Raw genomic sequence first — 17,908 nt, 5'->3', positions numbered from 1 at the left:
TTTTTTGGCTTTTGGCTTTTCCTCTTCGGATAATTTTTTTCCCCCGACAATAAACTGAGTCCGGAGACTGGCGGTGCCATGCCGCATAGCGGGACCAGCGCGTTGAATCCTACGCCAGAACGGCCCCGGCAGCGCGAATGTCTCGGGCGGTCGAGGTCTGCTGCTTTGTCATAAAAGGGAGTTTCGAAGGGCATATCATGGGTGCGATCATACCAGCACTAATGCACCGGATCCCATCAGAACTTCGCAGTTAAGCGTGCTTGGGCGAGAGTAGTACTAGGATGGGTGACCCCCGGGAAGTCCTCGTGTTGCACCCCTTTTATTTTTTGCCCGCTTTTTTATTTTTTGATAATATTTATTTTTAATTTTTCGGCTTTTGGCTTTTCCTCTTCGGATAATTTTTTTCCCTCGAAAATAAACTGAGTCCGGAGACTCGCGGTGCCATGCCGCATAGCGGAACAGCGCGTTGAATCCTACGCCAGAAGGGCCCCGGCAGCGCGAATGTCTCGGGCCGTCGAGGTCTGCTGCTTTGTCATAAAAGGGAGTTTCGAAGGGCATATCATGGGTGCGATCATACCAGCACTAATGCACCGGATCCCATCAGAACTCCGCAGCTAAGCGTGCTTGGGCGAGAGTAGTACTAGGATGGGTGACCCCCTGGGAAGTCCTCGTGTTGCACCCCTTTTATTTTTTGCCCGCTTTTTTATTTTTTGATAACATTTATTTTTAATTTTTCGGCTTTTGGCTTTTCCTCTTCGGATAATTTTTTTCCCCCGAAAATAAACTAAGTCCGGAGACTCGCGGTGCCATGCCGCATAGCGGAACAGCGCGTTGAATCCTACGCCAGAACGGCCCCGGCAGCGCGAATGTCTCGGGCCGTCGAGGTCTGCTGCTTTGTCATAAAAGGGTGTTTCGAAGGGCATGTCATGGGTGCGATCATACCAGCACTAATGCACCGGATCCCATCAGAACTCCGCAGTTAAGCGTGCTTGGGCGAGAGTAGTACTAGGATGGGTGACCCCCTGGGATGTCCTCGTGTTGCACCCCTTTTATTTTTTGCCCGCTTTTTTATTTTTTGATAATATTTATTTTTAATTTTTTGGCTTTTGGCTTTTCCTCTTCGGATAATTTTTTCCCCCCGAAAATAAACTGAGTCCGGAGACTGGCGGTGCCATGCCCCATAGCGGAACAGCGCGTTGAATCATACGCCAGAACGGCCCCCGCAGCGCGAATGTCTCGGGCCGTCGAGGTCTGCTGCTTTGTTTTAAAAGGGAGTTTCGAAGGGCATGTCTTGGGTGCGATCATACCAGCACTAATGCACCGGATCCCATCAGAACTCCGCAGTTAAGCGTGCTTGGGCGAGAGTAGTACTAGGATGGGTGACCCCCTGGGAAGTCCTTGTGTTGCACCCTTTTTATTTTTTGCCCGCTTTTTTATTTTTTGATAATATTTATTTTTAATTTTTCGGCTTTTGGCTTTTCCTTTTCGGATAATTTTTTTCCTCCGACAATAAACTGAGTCCGGAGACTGGCGGTGCCATGCCGCATAGCGGGACCAGCGCGTTGAATCCTACGCCAGAACGGCCCCGGCAGCGTGAATGTCTCGGGCCGTCGAGGTCTGCTGCTTTGTCATACTAGGGAGTTTCGAAGGGCATGTCGATGGTGCGATCATACCAGCACTAATGCACCGGATCCCATCAGAACTCCGCAGTTAAGCGTGCTTGGGCGAGAGTAGTACTAGGATGGGTGACCCCCTGGGAAATCCTCGTGTTGCACCCTTTTTATTTTTTGCCCGCTTTTTTATTTTTTGATAATATTTATTTTTAATTTTTCGGCTTTTGGCTTTTCCTCTTCGGATAATTTTTTTCCCCCGAAAATAAACTGAGTCCGGTGACTCGCGGTGCCATGCCGCATAGCGGAACAGCGCGTTGAATCCTACGCCAGAACGGCCCCGGCAGCGCGAATGTCTCGGGCCGTCGAGGTCTGCTGCTTTGTCATAAAAGGGTGTTTCGATGGGCATGTCATGGGTGCGATCATACCAGCACTAATGCACCGGATCCCATCAGAACTCCGCAGTTAAGCGTGCTTGGGCGAGAGTAGTACTAGGATGGGTGACCCCCTGGGAAGTCCTCGTGTTGCACCCCTTTTATTTTTTGCCCGCTTTTTTATTTTTTGATAATATTTATTTTTAATTTTTCGGCTTTTGGCTTTTCCTCTTCGGATAATTTTTTTCCCCCGAAAATAAACTGAGTCCGAAGACTCGCGGTGCCATGCCGCATAGCGGAACAGCGCGTTGAATCCTACGCCAGAACGGCCCCGGCAGCGCGAATGTCTCGGTCCGTCGAGGTCTGCTGCTTTGTCATAAAAGAGAGTTTCGAAGGGCATATCATGGGTGCGATCATACCAGCACTAATGCACCGGATCCCATCAGAACTCCGCAGTTAAGCGTGCTTGGGCGAGAGTAGTACTAGGATGGGTGACCGCCTGGGAAGTCCTCGTGTTGCACCTCTTTTATTTTTTGCCCGCTTTTTTATTTTTTGATAACATTTATTTCTAATTTTTCGGCTTTTGGCTTTTCCTCTTCGGATAATTTTTTTCCCCCGAAAATAAACTGAGTCCGGAGACTCGCGGTGCCATGCCGCATAGCGGAACAGCGCGTTGAATCCTACGCCAGAACGGCCCCGGCAGCGCGAATGTCTCGGTCCGTCGAGGTCTGCTGCTTTGTCATAAAAGGGTGTTTCGATGGGCATGTCATGGGTGCGATCATACCAGCACTAATGCACCGGATCCCATCAGAACTCTGCAGTTAAGCGTGCTTGGGCGAGAGTAGTACTAGGATGGGTGACCCCCTGAAAAGTCCTCGTGTTGCACCCTTTTTATTTTTTGCCCGCTTTTTTATTTTTTGATAATATTTATTTTTAATTTTTTGGCTTTTGGCTTTTCCTCTTCGGATAATTTTTTTCCCCCGACAATAAACTGAGTCCGGAGACTGGCGGTGCCATGCCGCATAGCGGGACCAGCGCGTTGAATCCTACGCCAGAACGGCCCCGGCAGCGCGAATGTCTCGGGCGGTCGAGGTCTGCTGCTTTGTCATAAAAGGGAGTTTCGAAGGGCATATCATGGGTGCGATCATACCAGCACTAATGCACCGGATCCCATCAGAACTTCGCAGTTAAGCGTGCTTGGGCGAGAGTAGTACTAGGATGGGTGACCCCCGAGAAGTCCTCGTGTTGCACCCCTTTTATTTTTTGCCCGCTTTTTTATTTTTTGATAATATTTATTTTTAATTTTTCGGCTTTTGGCTTTTCCTCTTCGGATAATTTTTTTCCCTCGAAAATAAACTGAGTCCGGAGACTCGCGGTGCCATGCCGCATAGCGGAACAGCGCGTTGAATCCTACGCCAGAAGGGCCCCGGCAGCGCGAATGTCTCGGGCCGTCGAGGTCTGCTGCTTTGTCATAAAAGGGAGTTTCGAAGGGCATATCATGGGTGCGATCATACCAGCACTAATGCACCGGATCCCATCAGAACTCCGCAGCTAAGCGTGCTTGGCCGAGAGTAGTACTAGGATGGGTGACCCCCTGGGAAGTCCTCGTGTTGCACCCCTTTTATTTTTTGCCCGCTTTTTTATTTTTTGATAATATTTATTTTTAATTTTTCGGCTTTTGGCTTTTCCTCTTCGGATAATTTTTTTCCCCCGAAAATAAACTAAGTCCGGAGACTCGCGGTGCCATGCCGCATAGCGGAACAGCGCGTTGAATCCTACGCCAGAACGGCCCCGGCAGCGCGAATGTCTCGGGCCGTCGAGGTCTGCTGCTTTGTCATAAAAGGGTGTTTCGATGGGCATGTCATGGGTGCGATCATACCAGCACTAATGCACCGGATCCCATCAGAACTCCGCAGTTAAGCGTGCTTGGGCGAGAGTAGTACTAGGATGGGTGACCCCCTGGGAAGTCCTCGTGTTGCACCCTTTTTATTTTTTGCCCGCTTTTTTATTTTTTGATAATATTTATTTTTAATTTTTCGGCTTTTGGCTTTTCCTCTTCGAATAATTTTTTTCCCCCGAAAATAAACTGAGTCCGGAGACTCGCGGTGCCATGCCGCATAGCGGAACAGCGCGTTGAATCCTACGCCAGAACGGCCCCGGCAGCGCGAATGTCTCGGTCCGTCGAGGTCTGCTGCTTTGTCATAAAAGGGTGTTTCGATGGGCATGTCATGGGTGCGATCATACCAGCACTAATGCACCGGATCCCATCAGAACTCTGCAGTTAAGCGTGCTTGGGCGAGAGTAGTACTAGGATGGGTGACCCCCTGAGAAGTCCTCGTGTTGCACCCTTTTTATTTTTTGCCCGCTTTTTTATTTTTTGATAATATTTATTTTTAATTTTTTGGCTTTTGGCTTTTCCTCTTCGGATAATTTTTTTCCCCCGACAATAAACTGAGTCCGGAGACTGGCGGTGCCATGCCGCATAGCGGGACCAGCGCGTTGAATCCTACGCCAGAACGGCCCCGGCAGCGCGAATGTCTCGGGCGGTCGAGGTCTGCTGCTTTGTCATAAAAGGGAGTTTCGAAGGGCATATCATGGGTGCGATCATACCAGCACTAATGCACCGGATCCCATCAGAACTTCGCAGTTAAGCGTGCTTGGGCGAGAGTAGTACTAGGATGGGTGACCCCCGGGAAGTCCTCGTGTTGCACCCCTTTTATTTTTTGCCCACTTTTTTATTTTTTGATAACATTTATTTTTAATTTTTCGGCTTTTGGCTTTTCCTCTTCGGATAATTTTTTTCCCTCGAAAATAAACTGAGTCCGGAGACTCGCGGTGCCATGCCGCATAGCGGAACAGCGCGTTGAATCCTACGCCAGAACGGCCCCGGCAGCGCGAATGTCTCGGGCCGTCGAGGTCTGCTGCTTTGTCATAAAAGGGTGTTTCGAAGGGCATGTCATGGGTGCGATCATACCAGCACTAATGCACCGGATCCCATCAGAACTCCGCAGTTAAGCGTGCTTGGGCGAGAGTAGTACTAGGATGGGTGACCCCCTGGGATGTCCTCGTGTTGCACCCCTTTTATTTTTTGCCCGCTTTTTTATTTTTTGATAATATTTATTTTTAATTTTTTGGCTTTTGGCTTTTCCTCTTCGGATAATTTTTTCCCCCCGAAAATAAACTGAGTCCGGAGACTGGCGGTGCCATGCCCCATAGCGGAACAGCGCGTTGAATCATACGCCAGAACGGCCCCCGCAGCGCGAATGTCTCGGGCCGTCGAGGTCTGCTGCTTTGTTTTAAAAGGGAGTTTCGAAGGGCATGTCTTGGGTGCGATCATACCAGCACTAATGCACCGGATCCCATCAGAACTCCGCAGTTAAGCGTGCTTGGGCGAGAGTAGTACTAGGATGGGTGACCCCCTGGGAAGTCCTTGTGTTGCACCCTTTTTATTTTTTGCCCGCTTTTTTATTTTTTGATAATATTTATTTTTAATTTTTCGGCTTTTGGCTTTTCCTCTTCGGATAATTTTTTTCCTCCGACAATAAACTGAGTCCGGAGACTGGCGGTGCCATGCCGCATAGCGGGACCAGCGCGTTGAATCCTACGCCAGAACGGCCCCGGCAGCGTGAATGTCTCGGGCCGTCGAGGTCTGCTGCTTTGTCATACTAGGGAGTTTCGAAGGGCATGTCGATGGTGCGATCATACCAGCACTAATGCACCGGATCCCATCAGAACTCCGCAGTTAAGCGTGCTTGGGCGAGAGTAGTACTAGGATGGGTGACCCCCTGGGAAGTCCTCGTGTTGCACCCTTTTTATTTTTTGCCCGCTTTTTTATTTTTTGATAATATTTATTTTTAATTTTTCGGCTTTTGGCTTTTCCTCTTCGGATAATTTTTTTCCCCCGAAAATAAACTGAGTCCGGTGACTCGCGGTGCCATGCCGCATAGCGGAACAGCGCGTTGAATCCTACGCCAGAACGGCCCCGGCAGCGCGAATGTCTCGGGCCGTCGAGGTCTGCTGCTTTGTCATAAAAGGGTGTTTCGATGGGCATGTCATGGGTGCGATCATACCAGCACTAATGCACCGGATCCCATCAGAACTCCGCAGTTAAGCGTGCTTGGGCGAGAGTAGTACTAGGATGGGTGACCCCCTGGGAAGTCCTCGTGTTGCACCCCTTTTATTTTTTGCCCGCTTTTTTATTTTTTGATAATATTTATTTTTAATTTTTCGGCTTTTGGCTTTTCCTCTTCGGATAATTTTTTTCCCCTGAAAATAAACTGAGTCCGGAGACTCGCGGTGCCATGCCGCATAGCGGAACAGCGCGTTGAATCCTACGCCAGAACGGCCCCGGCAGCGCGAATGTCTCGGTCCGTCGAGGTCTGCTGCTTTGTCATAAAAGAGAGTTTCGAAGGGCATATCATGGGTGCGATCATACCAGCACTAATGCACCGGATCCCATCAGAACTCCGCAGTTAAGCGTGCTTGGGCGAGAGTAGTACTAGGATGGGTGACCCCCTGGGAAGTCCTCGTGTTGCACCCCTTTTATTTTTTGCCCGCTTTTTTATTTTTTGATAACATTTATTTTTAATTTTTCGGCTTTTGGCTTTTCCTCTTCGGATAATTTTTTTCCCCCGAAAATAAACTGAGTCCGGAGACTCGCGGTGCCATGCCGCATAGCGGAACAGCGCGTTGAATCCTACGCCAGAACGGCCCCGGCAGCGCGAATGTCTCGGTCCGTCGAGGTCTGCTGCTTTGTCATAAAAGGGTGTTTCGATGGGCATGTCATGGGTGCGATCATACCAGCACTAATGCACCGGATCCCATCAGAACTCTGCAGTTAAGCGTGCTTGGGCGAGAGTAGTACTAGGATGGGTGACCCCCTGAGAAGTCCTCGTGTTGCACCCTTTTTATTTTTTGCCCGCTTTTTTATTTTTTGATAATATTTATTTTTAATTTTTTGGCTTTTGGCTTTTCCTCTTCGGATAATTTTTTTCCCCCGACAATAAACTGAGTCCGGAGACTGGCGGTGCCATGCCGCATAGCGGGACCAGCGCGTTGAATCCTACGCCAGAACGGCCCCGGCAGCGCGAATGTCTCGGGCGGTCGAGGTCTGCTGCTTTGTCATAAAAGGGAGTTTCGAAGGGCATATCATGGGTGCGATCATACCAGCACTAATGCACCGGATCCCATCAGAACTTCGCAGTTAAGCGTGCTTGGGCGAGAGTAGTACTAGGATGGGTGACCCCCGGGAAGTCCTCGTGTTGCACCCCTTTTATTTTTTGCCCGCTTTTTTATTTTTTGATAATATTTATTTTTAATTTTTCGGCTTTTGGCTTTTCCTCTTCGGATAATTTTTTTCCCTCGAAAATAAACTGAGTCCGGAGACTCGCGGTGCCATGCCGCATAGCGGAACAGCGCGTTGAATCCTACGCCAGAAGGGCCCCGGCAGCGCGAATGTCTCGGGCCGTCGAGGTCTGCTGCTTTGTCATAAAAGGGAGTTTCGAAGGGCATATCATGGGTGCGATCATACCAGCACTAATGCACCGGATCCCATCAGAACTCCGCAGCTAAGCGTGCTTGGGCGAGAGTAGTACTAGGATGGGTGACCCCCTGGGAAGTCCTCGTGTTGCACCCCTTTTATTTTTTCCCCGCTTTTTTATTTTTTGATAACATTTATTTTTAATTTTTCGGCTTTTGGCTTTTCCTCTTCGGATAATTTTTTTCCCCCGAAAATAAACTAAGTCCGGAGACTCGCGGTGCCATGCCGCATAGCGGAACAGCGCGTTGAATCCTACGCCAGAACGGCCCCGGCAGCGCGAATGTCTCGGGCCGTCGAGGTCTGCTGCTTTGTCATAAAAGGGTGTTTCGAAGGGCATGTCATGGGTGCGATCATACCAGCACTAATGCACCGGATCCCATCAGAACTCCGCAGTTAAGCGTGCTTGGGCGAGAGTAGTACTAGGATGGGTGACCCCCTGGGATGTCCTCGTGTTGCACCCCTTTTATTTTTTGCCCGCTTTTTTATTTTTTGATAATATTTATTTTTAATTTTTTGGCTTTTGGCTTTTCCTCTTCGGATAATTTTTTCCCCCCGAAAATAAACTGAGTCCGGAGACTGGCGGTGCCATGCCCCATAGCGGAACAGCGCGTTGAATCATACGCCAGAACGGCCCCCGCAGCGCGAATGTCTCGGGCCGTCGAGGTCTGCTGCTTTGTTTTAAAAGGGAGTTTCGAAGGGCATGTCTTGGGTGCGATCATACCAGCACTAATGCACCGGATCCCATCAGAACTCCGCAGTTAAGCGTGCTTGGGCGAGAGTAGTACTAGGATGGGTGACCCCCTGGGAAGTCCTTGTGTTGCACCCTTTTTATTTTTTGCCCGCTTTTTTATTTTTTGATAATATTTATTTTTAATTTTTCGGCTTTTGGCTTTTCCTCTTCGGATAATTTTTTTCCTCCGACAATAAACTGAGTCCGGAGACTGGCGGTGCCATGCCGCATAGCGGGACCAGCGCGTTGAATCCTACGCCAGAACGGCCCCGGCAGCGTGAATGTCTCGGGCCGTCGAGGTCTGCTGCTTTGTCATACTAGGGAGTTTCGAAGGGCATGTCGATGGTGCGATCATACCAGCACTAATGCACCGGATCCCATCAGAACTCCGCAGTTAAGCGTGCTTGGGCGAGAGTAGTACTAGGATGGGTGACCCCCTGGGAAGTCCTCGTGTTGCACCCTTTTTATTTTTTGCCCGCTTTTTTATTTTTTGATAATATTTATTTTTAATTTTTCGGCTTTTGGCTTTTCCTCTTCGGATAATTTTTTTCCCCCGAAAATAAACTGAGTCCGGTGACTCGCGGTGCCATGCCGCATAGCGGAACAGCGCGTTGAATCCTACGCCAGAACGGCCCCGGCAGCGCGAATGTCTCGGGCCGTCGAGGTCTGCTGCTTTGTCATAAAAGGGTGTTTCGATGGGCATGTCATGGGTGCGATCATACCAGCACTAATGCACCGGATCCCATCAGAACTCCGCAGTTAAGCGTGCTTGGGCGAGAGTAGTACTAGGATGGGTGACCCCCTGGGAAGTCCTCGTGTTGCACCCCTTTTATTTTTTGCCCGCTTTTTTATTTTTTGATAATATTTATTTTTAATTTTTCGGCTTTTGGCTTTTCCTCTTCGGATAATTTTTTTCCCCTGAAAATAAACTGAGTCCGGAGACTCGCGGTGCCATGCCGCATAGCGGAACAGCGCGTTGAATCCTACGCCAGAACGGCCCCGGCAGCGCGAATGTCTCGGTCCGTCGAGGTCTGCTGCTTTGTCATAAAAGAGAGTTTCGAAGGGCATATCATGGGTGCGATCATACCAGCACTAATGCACCGGATCCCATCAGAACTCCGCAGTTAAGCGTGCTTGGGCGAGAGTAGTACTAGGATGGGTGACCCCCTGGGAAGTCCTCGTGTTGCACCCCTTTTATTTTTTGCCCGCTTTTTTATTTTTTGATAACATTTATTTTTAATTTTTCGGCTTTTGGCTTTTCCTCTTCGGATAATTTTTTTCTCCCGAAAATAAACTGAGTCCGGAGACTCGCGGTGCCATGCCGCATAGCGGAACAGCGCGTTGAATCCTACGCCAGAACGGCCCCGGCAGCGCGAATGTCTCGGTCCGTCGAGGTCTGCTGCTTTGTCATAAAAGGGTGTTTCGATGGGCATGTCATGGGTGCGATCATACCAGCACTAATGCACCGGATCCCATCAGAACTCTGCAGTTAAGCGTGCTTGGGCGAGAGTAGTACTAGGATGGGTGACCCCCTGAGAAGTCCTCGTGTTGCACCCTTTTTATTTTTTGCCCGCTTTTTTATTTTTTGATAATATTTATTTTTAATTTTTTGGCTTTTGGCTTTTCCTCTTCGGATAATTTTTTTCCCCCGACAATAAACTGAGTCCGGAGACTGGCGGTGCCATGCCGCATAGCGGGACCAGCGCGTTGAATCCTACGCCAGAACGGCCCCGGCAGCGCGAATGTCTCGGGCGGTCGAGGTCTGCTGCTTTGTCATAAAAGGGAGTTTCGAAGGGCATATCATGGGTGCGATCATACCAGCACTAATGCACCGGATCCCATCAGAACTTCGCAGTTAAGCGTGCTTGGGCGAGAGTAGTACTAGGATGGGTGACCCCCGGGAAGTCCTCGTGTTGCACCCCTTTTATTTTTTGCCCGCTTTTTTATTTTTTGATAATATTTATTTTTAATTTTTCGGCTTTTGGCTTTTCCTCTTCGGATAATTTTTTTCCCTCGAAAATAAACTGAGTCCGGAGACTCGCGGTGCCATGCCGCATAGCGGAACAGCGCGTTGAATCCTACGCCAGAAGGGCCCCGGCAGCGCGAATGTCTCGGGCCGTCGAGGTCTGCTGCTTTGTCATAAAAGGGAGTTTCGAAGGGCATATCATGGGTGCGATCATACCAGCACTAATGCACCGGATCCCATCAGAACTCCGCAGCTAAGCGTGCTTGGGCGAGAGTAGTACTAGGATGGGTGACCCCCTGGGAAGTCCTCGTGTTGCACCCCTTTTATTTTTTCCCCGCTTTTTTATTTTTTGATAACATTTATTTTTAATTTTTCGGCTTTTGGCTTTTCCTCTTCGGATAATTTTTTTCCCCCGAAAATAAACTAAGTCCGGAGACTCGCGGTGCCATGCCGCATAGCGGAACAGCGCGTTGAATCCTACGCCAGAACGGCCCCGGCAGCGCGAATGTCTCGGGCCGTCGAGGTCTGCTGCTTTGTCATAAAAGGGTGTTTCGAAGGGCATGTCATGGGTGCGATCATACCAGCACTAATGCACCGGATCCCATCAGAACTCCGCAGTTAAGCGTGCTTGGGCGAGAGTAGTACTAGGATGGGTGACCCCCTGGGATGTCCTCGTGTTGCACCCCTTTTATTTTTTGCCCGCTTTTTTATTTTTTGATAATATTTATTTTTAATTTTTTGGCTTTTGGCTTTTCCTCTTCGGATAATTTTTTCCCCCCGAAAATAAACTGAGTCCGGAGACTGGCGGTGCCATGCCCCATAGCGGAACAGCGCGTTGAATCATACGCCAGAACGGCCCCCGCAGCGCGAATGTCTCGGGCCGTCGAGGTCTGCTGCTTTGTTTTAAAAGGGAGTTTCGAAGGGCATGTCTTGGGTGCGATCATACCAGCACTAATGCACCGGATCCCATCAGAACTCCGCAGTTAAGCGTGCTTGGGCGAGAGTAGTACTAGGATGGGTGACCCCCTGGGAAGTCCTTGTGTTGCACCCTTTTTATTTTTTGCCCGCTTTTTTATTTTTTGATAATATTTATTTTTAATTTTTCGGCTTTTGGCTTTTCCTCTTCGGATAATTTTTTTCCTCCGACAATAAACTGAGTCCGGAGACTGGCGGTGCCATGCCGCATAGCGGGACCAGCGCGTTGAATCCTACGCCAGAACGGCCCCGGCAGCGTGAATGTCTCGGGCCGTCGAGGTCTGCTGCTTTGTCATACTAGGGAGTTTCGAAGGGCATGTCGATGGTGCGATCATACCAGCACTAATGCACCGGATCCCATCAGAACTCCGCAGTTAAGCGTGCTTGGGCGAGAGTAGTACTAGGATGGGTGACCCCCTGGGAAGTCCTCGTGTTGCACCCTTTTTATTTTTTGCCCGCTTTTTTATTTTTTGATAATATTTATTTTTAATTTTTTGGCTTTTGGCTTTTCCTCTTCGGATAATTTTTTCCCCCCGAAAATAAACTGAGTCCGGAGACTCGCGGTGCCATGCCGCATAGCGGAACAGCGCGTTGAATCCTACGCCAGAAGGGCCCCGGCAGCGCGAATGTCTCGGGCCGTCGAGGTCTGCTGCTTTGTCATAAAAGGGAGTTTCGAAGGGCATATCATGGGTGCGATCATACCAGCACTAATGCACCGGATCCCATCAGAACTCCGCAGCTAAGCGTGCTTGGGCGAGAGTAGTACTAGGATGGGTGACCCCCTGGGAAGTCCTCGTGTTGCACCCCTTTTATTTTTTGCCCGCTTTTTTATTTTTTGATAACATTTATTTTTAATTTTTCGGCTTTTGGCTTTTCCTCTTCGGATAATTTTTTTCCCCCGAAAATAAACTAAGTCCGGAGACTCGCGGAGCCATGCCGCATAGCGGAACAGCGCGTTGAATCCTACGCCAGAACGGCCCCGGCAGCGCGAATGTCTCGGGCCGTCGAGGTCTGCTGCTTTGTCATAAAAGGGTGTTTCGATGGGCATGTCATGGGTGCGATCATACCAGCACTAATGCACCGGATCCCATCAGAACTCCGCAGTTAAGCGTGCTTGGGCGAGAGTAGTACTAGGATGGGTGACCCCCTGGGAAGTCCTCGTGATGCACCCTTTTTATTTTTTGCCCGCTTTTTTATTTTTTGATAATATTTATTTTTAATTTTTCGGCTTTTGGCTTTTCCTCTTCGAATAATTTTTTTCCCCCGAAAATAAACTGAGTCTGGAGACTCGCGGTGCCATGCCGCATAGCGGAACAGCGCGTTGAATCCTACGCCAGAACGGCCCCGGCAGCGCGAATGTCTCGGGCCGTCGAGGTCTGCTGCTTTGTCATAAAAGGGTGTTTCGATGGGCATGTCATGGGTGCGATCATACCAGCACTAATGCACCGGATCCCATCAGAACTCTGCAGTTAAGCGTGCTTGGGCGAGAGTAGTACTAGGATGGGTGACCCCCTGAGAAGTCCTCGTGTTGCACCATTTTTATTTTTTGCCCGCTTTTTTATTTTTTGATAATATTTATTTTTAATTTTTTGGCTTTTGGCTTTTCCTCTTCGGATAATTTTTTTCCCCCGACAATAAACTGAGTCCGGAGACTGGCGGTGCCATGCCGCATAGCGGGACCAGCGCGTTGAATCCTACGCCAGAACGGCCCCGGCAGCGCGAATGTCTCGGGCGGTCGAGGTCTGCTGCTTTGTCATAAAAGGGAGTTTCGAAGGGCATATCATGGGTGCGATCATACCAGCACTAATGCACCGGATCCCATCAGAACTTCGCAGTTAAGCGTGCTTGGGCGAGAGTAGTACTAGGATGGGTGACCCCCGGGAAGTCCTCGTGTTGCACCCCTTTTATTTTTTGCCCGCTTTTTTATTTTTTGATAACATTTATTTTTAATTTTTCGGCTTTTGGCTTTTCCTCTTCGGATAATTTTTTTCCCTCGAAAATAAACTGAGTCCGGAGACTCGCGGTGCCATGCCGCATAGCGGAACAGCGCGTTGAATCCTACGCCAGAACGGCCCCGGCAGCGCGAATGTCTCGGGCCGTCGAGGTCTGCTGCTTTGTCATAAAAGGGTGTTTCGAAGGGCATGTCATGGGTGCGATCATACCAGCACTAATGCACCGGATCCCATCAGAACTCCGCAGTTAAGCGTGCTTGGGCGAGAGTAGTACTAGGATGGGTGACCCCCTGGGATGTCCTCGTGTTGCACCCCTTTTATTTTTTGCCCGCTTTTTTATTTTTTGATAATATTTATTTTTAATTTTTTGGCTTTTGGCTTTTCCTCTTCGGATAATTTTTTCCCCCCGAAAATAAACTGAGTCCGGAGACTGGCGGTGCCATGCCCCATAGCGGAACAGCGCGTTGAATCATACGCCAGAACGGCCCCCGCAGCGCGAATGTCTCGGGCCGTCGAGGTCTGCTGCTTTGTTTTAAAAGGGAGTTTCGAAGGGCATGTCTTGGGTGCGATCATACCAGCACTAATGCACCGGATCCCATCAGAACTCCGCAGTTAAGCGTGCTTGGGCGAGAGTAGTACTAGGATGGGTGACCCCCTGGGAAGTCCTTGTGTTGCACCCTTTTTATTTTTTGCCCGCTTTTTTATTTTTTGATAATATTTATTTTTAATTTTTCGGCTTTTGGCTTTTCCTCTTCGGATAATTTTTTTCCTCCGACAATAAACTGAGTCCGGAGACTGGCGGTGCCATGCCGCATAGCGGGACCAGCGCGTTGAATCCTACGCCAGAACGGCCCCGGCAGCGTGAATGTCTCGGGCCGTCGAGGTCTGCTGCTTTGTCATACTAGGGAGTTTCGAAGGGCATGTCGATGGTGCGATCATACCAGCACTAATGCACCGGATCCCATCAGAACTCCGCAGTTAAGCGTGCTTGGGCGAGAGTAGTACTAGGATGGGTGACCCCCTGGGAAGTCCTCGTGTTGCACCCTTTTTATTTTTTGCCCGCTTTTTTATTTTTTGATAATATTTATTTTTAATTTTTCGGCTTTTGGCTTTTCCTCTTCGGATAATTTTTTTCCCCCGAAAATAAACTGAGTCCGGTGACTCGCGGTGCCATGCCGCATAGCGGAACAGCGCGTTGAATCCTACGCCAGAACGGCCCCGGCAGCGCGAATGTCTCGGGCCGTCGAGGTCTGCTGCTTTGTCATAAAAGGGTGTTTCGATGGGCATGTCATGGGTGCGATCATACCAGCACTAATGCACCGGATCCCATCAGAACTCCGCAGTTAAGCGTGCTTGGGCGAGAGTAGTACTAGGATGGGTGACCCCCTGGGAAGTCCTCGTGTTGCACCCCTTTTATTTTTTGCCCGCTTTTTTATTTTTTGATAATATTTATTTTTAATTTTTCGGCTTTTGGCTTTTCCTCTTCGGATAATTTTTTTCCCCTGAAAATAAACTGAGTCCGGAGACTCGCGGTGCCATGCCGCATAGCGGAACAGCGCGTTGAATCCTACGCCAGAACGGCCCCGGCAGCGCGAATGTCTCGGTCCGTCGAGGTCTGCTGCTTTGTCATAAAAGAGAGTTTCGAAGGGCATATCATGGGTGCGATCATACCAGCACTAATGCACCGGATCCCATCAGAACTCCGCAGTTAAGCGTGCTTGGGCGAGAGTAGTACTAGGATGGGTGACCCCCTGGGAAGTCCTCGTGTTGCACCCCTTTTATTTTTTGCCCGCTTTTTTATTTTTTGATAACATTTATTTTTAATTTTTCGGCTTTTGGCTTTTCCTCTTCGGATAATTTTTTTCCCCCGAAAATAAACTGAGTCCGGAGACTCGCGGTGCCATGCCGCATAGCGGAACAGCGCGTTGAATCCTACGCCAGAACGGCCCCGGCAGCGCGAATGTCTCGGTCCGTCGAGGTCTGCTGCTTTGTCATAAAAGGGTGTTTCGATGGGCATGTCATGGGTGCGATCATACCAGCACTAATGCACCGGATCCCATCAGAACTCTGCAGTTAAGCGTGCTTGGGCGAGAGTAGTACTAGGATGGGTGACCCCCTGAGAAGTCCTCGTGTTGCACCCTTTTTATTTTTTGCCCGCTTTTTTATTTTTTGATAATATTTATTTTTAATTTTTTGGCTTTTGGCTTTTCCTCTTCGGATAATTTTTTTCCCCCGACAATAAACTGAGTCCGGAGACTGGCGGTGCCATGCCGCATAGCGGGACCAGCGCGTTGAATCCTACGCCAGAACGGCCCCGGCAGCGCGAATGTCTCGGGCGGTCGAGGTCTGCTGCTTTGTCATAAAAGGGAGTTTCGAAGGGCATATCATGGGTGCGATCATACCAGCACTAATGCACCGGATCCCATCAGAACTTCGCAGTTAAGCGTGCTTGGGCGAGAGTAGTACTAGGATGGGTGACCCCCGGGAAGTCCTCGTGTTGCACCCCTTTTATTTTTTGCCCGCTTTTTTATTTTTTGATAATATTTATTTTTAATTTTTCGGCTTTTGGCTTTTCCTCTTCGGATAATTTTTTTCCCTCGAAAATAAACTGAGTCCGGAGACTCGCGGTGCCATGCCGCATAGCGGAACAGCGCGTTGAATCCTACGCCAGAAGGGCCCCGGCAGCGCGAATGTCTCGGGCCGTCGAGGTCTGCTGCTTTGTCATAAAAGGGAGTTTCGAAGGGCATATCATGGGTGCGATCATACCAGCACTAATGCACCGGATCCCATCAGAACTCCGCAGCTAAGCGTGCTTGGGCGAGAGTAGTACTAGGATGGGTGACCCCCTGGGAAGTCCTCGTGTTGCACCCCTTTTATTTTTTCCCCGCTTTTTTATTTTTTGATAACATTTATTTTTAATTTTTCGGCTTTTGGCTTTTCCTCTTCGGATAATTTTTTTCCCCCGAAAATAAACTAAGTCCGGAGACTCGCGGTGCCATGCCGCATAGCGGAACAGCGCGTTGAATCCTACGCCAGAACGGCCCCGGCAGCGCGAATGTCTCGGGCCGTCGAGGTCTGCTGCTTTGTCATAAAAGGGTGTTTCGAAGGGCATGTCATGGGTGCGATCATACCAGCACTAATGCACCGGATCCCATCAGAACTCCGCAGTTAAGCGTGCTTGGGCGAGAGTAGTACTAGGATGGGTGACCCCCTGGGATGTCCTCGTGTTGCACCCCTTTTATTTTTTGCCCGCTTTTTTATTTTTTGATAATATTTATTTTTAATTTTTTGGCTTTTGGCTTTTCCTCTTCGGATAATTTTTTCCCCCCGAAAATAAACTGAGTCCGGAGACTGGCGGTGCCATGCCCCATAGCGGAACAGCGCGTTGAATCATACGCCAGAACGGCCCCCGCAGCGCGAATGTCTCGGGCCGTCGAGGTCTGCTGCTTTGTTTTAAAAGGGAGTTTCGAAGGGCATGTCTTGGGTGCGATCATACCAGCACTAATGCACCGGATCCCATCAGAACTCCGCAGTTAAGCGTGCTTGGGCGAGAGTAGTACTAGGATGGGTGACCCCCTGGGAAGTCCTTGTGTTGCACCCTTTTTATTTTTTGCCCGCTTTTTTATTTTTTGATAATATTTATTTTTAATTTTTCGGCTTTTGGCTTTTCCTCTTCGGATAATTTTTTTCCTCCGACAATAAACTGAGTCCGGAGACTGGCGGTGCCATGCCGCATAGCGGGACCAGCGCGTTGAATCCTACGCCAGAACGGCCCCGGCAGCGTGAATGTCTCGGGCCGTCGAGGTCTGCTGCTTTGTCATACTAGGGAGTTTCGAAGGGCATGTCGATGGTGCGATCATACCAGCACTAATGCACCGGATCCCATCAGAACTCCGCAGTTAAGCGTGCTTGGGCGAGAGTAGTACTAGGATGGGTGACCCCCTGGGAAGTCCTCGTGTTGCACCCTTTTTATTTTTTGCCCGCTTTTTTATTTTTTGATAATATTTATTTTTAATTTTTTGGCTTTTGGCTTTTCCTCTTCGGATAATTTTTTCCCCCCGAAAATAAACTGAGTCCGGAGACTCGCGGTGCCATGCCGCATAGCGGAACAGCGCGTTGAATCCTACGCCAGAAGGGCCCCGGCAGCGCGAATGTCTCGGGCCGTCGAGGTCTGCTGCTTTGTCATAAAAGGGAGTTTCGAAGGGCATATCATGGGTGCGATCATACCAGCACTAATGCACCGGATCCCATCAGAACTCCGCAGCTAAGCGTGCTTGGGCGAGAGTAGTACTAGGATGGGTGACCCCCTGGGAAGTCCTCGTGTTGCACCCCTTTTATTTTTTGCCCGCTTTTTTATTTTTTGATAACATTTATTTTTAATTTTTCGGCTTTTGGCTTTTCCTCTTCGGATAATTTTTTTCCCCCGAAAATAAACTAAGTCCGGAGACTCGCGGAGCCATGCCGCATAGCGGAACAGCGCGTTGAATCCTACGCCAGAACGGCCCCGGCAGCGCGAATGTCTCGGGCCGTCGAGGTCTGCTGCTTTGTCATAAAAGGGTGTTTCGATGGGCATGTCATGGGTGCGATCATACCAGCACTAATGCACCGGATCCCATCAGAACTCCGCAGTTAAGCGTGCTTGGGCGAGAGTAGTACTAGGATGGGTGACCCCCTGGGAAGTCCTCGTGTTGCACCCTTTTTATTTTTTGCCCGCTTTTTTATTTTTTGATAATATTTATTTTTAATTTTTCGGCTTTTGGCT

General features: G+C 49.4%; 49 non-coding genes across 49 annotated transcripts; all 49 read left to right on the top strand.

Annotated features, from left to right (window-relative positions):
- The first annotated feature begins 199 nt into the window (after window positions 1-199).
- LOC149759435 (5S ribosomal RNA) lies at window positions 200-317 on the top strand. Its single transcript, XR_016407070.1, has one exon. It is a non-coding gene; the product is annotated as a 5S ribosomal RNA (ribosomal RNA).
- A 246-nt stretch (window positions 318-563) lies between these two features.
- Window positions 564-682, top strand: LOC149759434 (5S ribosomal RNA). The gene has a single exon (XR_016412470.1). It is a non-coding gene; the product is annotated as a 5S ribosomal RNA (ribosomal RNA).
- A 246-nt stretch (window positions 683-928) lies between these two features.
- On the top strand, window positions 929-1,047 carry LOC149759433 (5S ribosomal RNA). The gene has a single exon (XR_016403784.1). It is a non-coding gene; the product is annotated as a 5S ribosomal RNA (ribosomal RNA).
- A 246-nt stretch (window positions 1,048-1,293) lies between these two features.
- Window positions 1,294-1,412, top strand: LOC149759432 (5S ribosomal RNA). The gene has a single exon (XR_016400894.1). It is a non-coding gene; the product is annotated as a 5S ribosomal RNA (ribosomal RNA).
- Window positions 1,413-1,659: 247 nt separating this feature from the next.
- On the top strand, window positions 1,660-1,778 carry LOC149759431 (5S ribosomal RNA). Its single transcript, XR_016401797.1, has one exon. It is a non-coding gene; the product is annotated as a 5S ribosomal RNA (ribosomal RNA).
- A 246-nt stretch (window positions 1,779-2,024) lies between these two features.
- LOC149759430 (5S ribosomal RNA) lies at window positions 2,025-2,143 on the top strand. The gene has a single exon (XR_016409169.1). It is a non-coding gene; the product is annotated as a 5S ribosomal RNA (ribosomal RNA).
- Window positions 2,144-2,389: 246 nt separating this feature from the next.
- Window positions 2,390-2,508, top strand: LOC149759429 (5S ribosomal RNA). The gene has a single exon (XR_016400862.1). It is a non-coding gene; the product is annotated as a 5S ribosomal RNA (ribosomal RNA).
- Window positions 2,509-2,754: 246 nt separating this feature from the next.
- LOC149759428 (5S ribosomal RNA) lies at window positions 2,755-2,873 on the top strand. Its single transcript, XR_016406003.1, has one exon. It is a non-coding gene; the product is annotated as a 5S ribosomal RNA (ribosomal RNA).
- A 247-nt stretch (window positions 2,874-3,120) lies between these two features.
- On the top strand, window positions 3,121-3,238 carry LOC149759427 (5S ribosomal RNA). The gene has a single exon (XR_016407781.1). It is a non-coding gene; the product is annotated as a 5S ribosomal RNA (ribosomal RNA).
- Window positions 3,239-3,484: 246 nt separating this feature from the next.
- LOC149759426 (5S ribosomal RNA) lies at window positions 3,485-3,603 on the top strand. The gene has a single exon (XR_016403624.1). It is a non-coding gene; the product is annotated as a 5S ribosomal RNA (ribosomal RNA).
- Window positions 3,604-3,849: 246 nt separating this feature from the next.
- On the top strand, window positions 3,850-3,968 carry LOC149759425 (5S ribosomal RNA). The gene has a single exon (XR_016411967.1). It is a non-coding gene; the product is annotated as a 5S ribosomal RNA (ribosomal RNA).
- A 246-nt stretch (window positions 3,969-4,214) lies between these two features.
- On the top strand, window positions 4,215-4,333 carry LOC149759424 (5S ribosomal RNA). The gene has a single exon (XR_016402517.1). It is a non-coding gene; the product is annotated as a 5S ribosomal RNA (ribosomal RNA).
- Window positions 4,334-4,580: 247 nt separating this feature from the next.
- Window positions 4,581-4,698, top strand: LOC149759423 (5S ribosomal RNA). Its single transcript, XR_016407069.1, has one exon. It is a non-coding gene; the product is annotated as a 5S ribosomal RNA (ribosomal RNA).
- Window positions 4,699-4,944: 246 nt separating this feature from the next.
- Window positions 4,945-5,063, top strand: LOC149759422 (5S ribosomal RNA). The gene has a single exon (XR_016403783.1). It is a non-coding gene; the product is annotated as a 5S ribosomal RNA (ribosomal RNA).
- Window positions 5,064-5,309: 246 nt separating this feature from the next.
- LOC149759421 (5S ribosomal RNA) lies at window positions 5,310-5,428 on the top strand. Its single transcript, XR_016400893.1, has one exon. It is a non-coding gene; the product is annotated as a 5S ribosomal RNA (ribosomal RNA).
- Window positions 5,429-5,675: 247 nt separating this feature from the next.
- LOC149759420 (5S ribosomal RNA) lies at window positions 5,676-5,794 on the top strand. Its single transcript, XR_016401980.1, has one exon. It is a non-coding gene; the product is annotated as a 5S ribosomal RNA (ribosomal RNA).
- A 246-nt stretch (window positions 5,795-6,040) lies between these two features.
- On the top strand, window positions 6,041-6,159 carry LOC149759419 (5S ribosomal RNA). Its single transcript, XR_016409168.1, has one exon. It is a non-coding gene; the product is annotated as a 5S ribosomal RNA (ribosomal RNA).
- Window positions 6,160-6,405: 246 nt separating this feature from the next.
- On the top strand, window positions 6,406-6,524 carry LOC149759418 (5S ribosomal RNA). Its single transcript, XR_016409167.1, has one exon. It is a non-coding gene; the product is annotated as a 5S ribosomal RNA (ribosomal RNA).
- Window positions 6,525-6,770: 246 nt separating this feature from the next.
- LOC149759417 (5S ribosomal RNA) lies at window positions 6,771-6,889 on the top strand. The gene has a single exon (XR_016402516.1). It is a non-coding gene; the product is annotated as a 5S ribosomal RNA (ribosomal RNA).
- Window positions 6,890-7,136: 247 nt separating this feature from the next.
- Window positions 7,137-7,254, top strand: LOC149759416 (5S ribosomal RNA). Its single transcript, XR_016407067.1, has one exon. It is a non-coding gene; the product is annotated as a 5S ribosomal RNA (ribosomal RNA).
- A 246-nt stretch (window positions 7,255-7,500) lies between these two features.
- Window positions 7,501-7,619, top strand: LOC149759415 (5S ribosomal RNA). Its single transcript, XR_016412469.1, has one exon. It is a non-coding gene; the product is annotated as a 5S ribosomal RNA (ribosomal RNA).
- A 246-nt stretch (window positions 7,620-7,865) lies between these two features.
- LOC149759414 (5S ribosomal RNA) lies at window positions 7,866-7,984 on the top strand. The gene has a single exon (XR_016403782.1). It is a non-coding gene; the product is annotated as a 5S ribosomal RNA (ribosomal RNA).
- A 246-nt stretch (window positions 7,985-8,230) lies between these two features.
- On the top strand, window positions 8,231-8,349 carry LOC149759413 (5S ribosomal RNA). Its single transcript, XR_016400892.1, has one exon. It is a non-coding gene; the product is annotated as a 5S ribosomal RNA (ribosomal RNA).
- Window positions 8,350-8,596: 247 nt separating this feature from the next.
- On the top strand, window positions 8,597-8,715 carry LOC149759412 (5S ribosomal RNA). The gene has a single exon (XR_016401979.1). It is a non-coding gene; the product is annotated as a 5S ribosomal RNA (ribosomal RNA).
- A 246-nt stretch (window positions 8,716-8,961) lies between these two features.
- LOC149759411 (5S ribosomal RNA) lies at window positions 8,962-9,080 on the top strand. Its single transcript, XR_016409166.1, has one exon. It is a non-coding gene; the product is annotated as a 5S ribosomal RNA (ribosomal RNA).
- Window positions 9,081-9,326: 246 nt separating this feature from the next.
- Window positions 9,327-9,445, top strand: LOC149759410 (5S ribosomal RNA). The gene has a single exon (XR_016409164.1). It is a non-coding gene; the product is annotated as a 5S ribosomal RNA (ribosomal RNA).
- Window positions 9,446-9,691: 246 nt separating this feature from the next.
- LOC149759409 (5S ribosomal RNA) lies at window positions 9,692-9,810 on the top strand. Its single transcript, XR_016402514.1, has one exon. It is a non-coding gene; the product is annotated as a 5S ribosomal RNA (ribosomal RNA).
- Window positions 9,811-10,057: 247 nt separating this feature from the next.
- LOC149759408 (5S ribosomal RNA) lies at window positions 10,058-10,175 on the top strand. The gene has a single exon (XR_016407066.1). It is a non-coding gene; the product is annotated as a 5S ribosomal RNA (ribosomal RNA).
- Window positions 10,176-10,421: 246 nt separating this feature from the next.
- On the top strand, window positions 10,422-10,540 carry LOC149759407 (5S ribosomal RNA). The gene has a single exon (XR_016412467.1). It is a non-coding gene; the product is annotated as a 5S ribosomal RNA (ribosomal RNA).
- A 246-nt stretch (window positions 10,541-10,786) lies between these two features.
- Window positions 10,787-10,905, top strand: LOC149759406 (5S ribosomal RNA). Its single transcript, XR_016403781.1, has one exon. It is a non-coding gene; the product is annotated as a 5S ribosomal RNA (ribosomal RNA).
- A 246-nt stretch (window positions 10,906-11,151) lies between these two features.
- LOC149759405 (5S ribosomal RNA) lies at window positions 11,152-11,270 on the top strand. The gene has a single exon (XR_016400891.1). It is a non-coding gene; the product is annotated as a 5S ribosomal RNA (ribosomal RNA).
- A 247-nt stretch (window positions 11,271-11,517) lies between these two features.
- On the top strand, window positions 11,518-11,636 carry LOC149759404 (5S ribosomal RNA). Its single transcript, XR_016401978.1, has one exon. It is a non-coding gene; the product is annotated as a 5S ribosomal RNA (ribosomal RNA).
- A 246-nt stretch (window positions 11,637-11,882) lies between these two features.
- On the top strand, window positions 11,883-12,001 carry LOC149759403 (5S ribosomal RNA). Its single transcript, XR_016412466.1, has one exon. It is a non-coding gene; the product is annotated as a 5S ribosomal RNA (ribosomal RNA).
- Window positions 12,002-12,247: 246 nt separating this feature from the next.
- LOC149759402 (5S ribosomal RNA) lies at window positions 12,248-12,366 on the top strand. The gene has a single exon (XR_016403863.1). It is a non-coding gene; the product is annotated as a 5S ribosomal RNA (ribosomal RNA).
- A 246-nt stretch (window positions 12,367-12,612) lies between these two features.
- Window positions 12,613-12,731, top strand: LOC149759401 (5S ribosomal RNA). The gene has a single exon (XR_016405341.1). It is a non-coding gene; the product is annotated as a 5S ribosomal RNA (ribosomal RNA).
- Window positions 12,732-12,978: 247 nt separating this feature from the next.
- On the top strand, window positions 12,979-13,096 carry LOC149759400 (5S ribosomal RNA). The gene has a single exon (XR_016407065.1). It is a non-coding gene; the product is annotated as a 5S ribosomal RNA (ribosomal RNA).
- Window positions 13,097-13,342: 246 nt separating this feature from the next.
- Window positions 13,343-13,461, top strand: LOC149759399 (5S ribosomal RNA). The gene has a single exon (XR_016403780.1). It is a non-coding gene; the product is annotated as a 5S ribosomal RNA (ribosomal RNA).
- Window positions 13,462-13,707: 246 nt separating this feature from the next.
- LOC149759398 (5S ribosomal RNA) lies at window positions 13,708-13,826 on the top strand. The gene has a single exon (XR_016400890.1). It is a non-coding gene; the product is annotated as a 5S ribosomal RNA (ribosomal RNA).
- A 247-nt stretch (window positions 13,827-14,073) lies between these two features.
- LOC149759397 (5S ribosomal RNA) lies at window positions 14,074-14,192 on the top strand. The gene has a single exon (XR_016401977.1). It is a non-coding gene; the product is annotated as a 5S ribosomal RNA (ribosomal RNA).
- A 246-nt stretch (window positions 14,193-14,438) lies between these two features.
- LOC149759396 (5S ribosomal RNA) lies at window positions 14,439-14,557 on the top strand. The gene has a single exon (XR_016409163.1). It is a non-coding gene; the product is annotated as a 5S ribosomal RNA (ribosomal RNA).
- Window positions 14,558-14,803: 246 nt separating this feature from the next.
- On the top strand, window positions 14,804-14,922 carry LOC149759395 (5S ribosomal RNA). Its single transcript, XR_016409162.1, has one exon. It is a non-coding gene; the product is annotated as a 5S ribosomal RNA (ribosomal RNA).
- A 246-nt stretch (window positions 14,923-15,168) lies between these two features.
- LOC149759394 (5S ribosomal RNA) lies at window positions 15,169-15,287 on the top strand. Its single transcript, XR_016402513.1, has one exon. It is a non-coding gene; the product is annotated as a 5S ribosomal RNA (ribosomal RNA).
- Window positions 15,288-15,534: 247 nt separating this feature from the next.
- Window positions 15,535-15,652, top strand: LOC149759393 (5S ribosomal RNA). Its single transcript, XR_016407064.1, has one exon. It is a non-coding gene; the product is annotated as a 5S ribosomal RNA (ribosomal RNA).
- Window positions 15,653-15,898: 246 nt separating this feature from the next.
- On the top strand, window positions 15,899-16,017 carry LOC149759392 (5S ribosomal RNA). Its single transcript, XR_016412465.1, has one exon. It is a non-coding gene; the product is annotated as a 5S ribosomal RNA (ribosomal RNA).
- Window positions 16,018-16,263: 246 nt separating this feature from the next.
- Window positions 16,264-16,382, top strand: LOC149759391 (5S ribosomal RNA). The gene has a single exon (XR_016403779.1). It is a non-coding gene; the product is annotated as a 5S ribosomal RNA (ribosomal RNA).
- Window positions 16,383-16,628: 246 nt separating this feature from the next.
- On the top strand, window positions 16,629-16,747 carry LOC149759390 (5S ribosomal RNA). Its single transcript, XR_016400889.1, has one exon. It is a non-coding gene; the product is annotated as a 5S ribosomal RNA (ribosomal RNA).
- Window positions 16,748-16,994: 247 nt separating this feature from the next.
- On the top strand, window positions 16,995-17,113 carry LOC149759389 (5S ribosomal RNA). The gene has a single exon (XR_016401976.1). It is a non-coding gene; the product is annotated as a 5S ribosomal RNA (ribosomal RNA).
- Window positions 17,114-17,359: 246 nt separating this feature from the next.
- LOC149759388 (5S ribosomal RNA) lies at window positions 17,360-17,478 on the top strand. The gene has a single exon (XR_016412464.1). It is a non-coding gene; the product is annotated as a 5S ribosomal RNA (ribosomal RNA).
- Window positions 17,479-17,724: 246 nt separating this feature from the next.
- On the top strand, window positions 17,725-17,843 carry LOC149759387 (5S ribosomal RNA). The gene has a single exon (XR_016411966.1). It is a non-coding gene; the product is annotated as a 5S ribosomal RNA (ribosomal RNA).
- Window positions 17,844-17,908: the final 65 nt, after the last annotated feature.

Source organism: Phoenix dactylifera, chromosome 4, assembly GCF_051530095.1.
Source record: "Phoenix dactylifera cultivar Ajwa chromosome 4, Ajwa_hap1_PhDact_Kaust_v1.1, whole genome shotgun sequence".
Taxonomy (NCBI): Eukaryota; Viridiplantae; Streptophyta; class Magnoliopsida; order Arecales; family Arecaceae; genus Phoenix; species Phoenix dactylifera.
The sequence above is the reverse complement of the archived record's forward strand: the minus strand, read 5'-3'. Positions and strand labels throughout refer to the sequence as shown.